Below are 430 nucleotides of genomic sequence, written 5' to 3' on the forward strand. Positions count from 1 at the left end.
ACGTGAATATGTAAACAAACTCACAGCCACATTTCGCCAATATTTGTTCTCTTTGATCTATAATCCAAATTAACAAGAAGCATAATACAAACCGTACTAGACTTATATCACAAGAGAAATTCCTAAATTTTCCGAGGAGCAAGCTAAAAAACATTAAGAGGTATTACACAGACCGCCAGCCCTGACCCTCAGCCGACTACAAAGTACATTTTAAAAATCCTCCACTTCGCTCTACAACCAAACTTATTTTTTTCCATTTTTTAAAGCTTTTCATGTATCGTTTTAAAATGCTTTAATATTTATGTGGTTGATCATAAAACAAATATTATTAAAAGGGATAAGATACCAAACAAACAATAAAAAAAAAAAACGTTAAGATCAAATATCTTTCGAAACTCATCAATGTTAGATATTAATTAGCACATTAATT

The 430-nt window shown here is 30.2% G+C and overlaps 1 protein-coding gene across 1 annotated transcript in view; it reads right to left on the bottom strand.

Moving 5' to 3' along the window:
- Positions 1-430, bottom strand: part of LOC119594868 (fibril-forming collagen alpha chain-like) — a 7,662-nt gene that overhangs the window by 4,583 nt on the left and 2,649 nt on the right. The window lies entirely within an intron of this gene.

The sequence above is a fragment of the Penaeus monodon genome, chromosome 34, assembly GCF_015228065.2.
Source record: "Penaeus monodon isolate SGIC_2016 chromosome 34, NSTDA_Pmon_1, whole genome shotgun sequence".
NCBI classification, from domain to species: Eukaryota; Metazoa; Arthropoda; class Malacostraca; order Decapoda; family Penaeidae; genus Penaeus; species Penaeus monodon.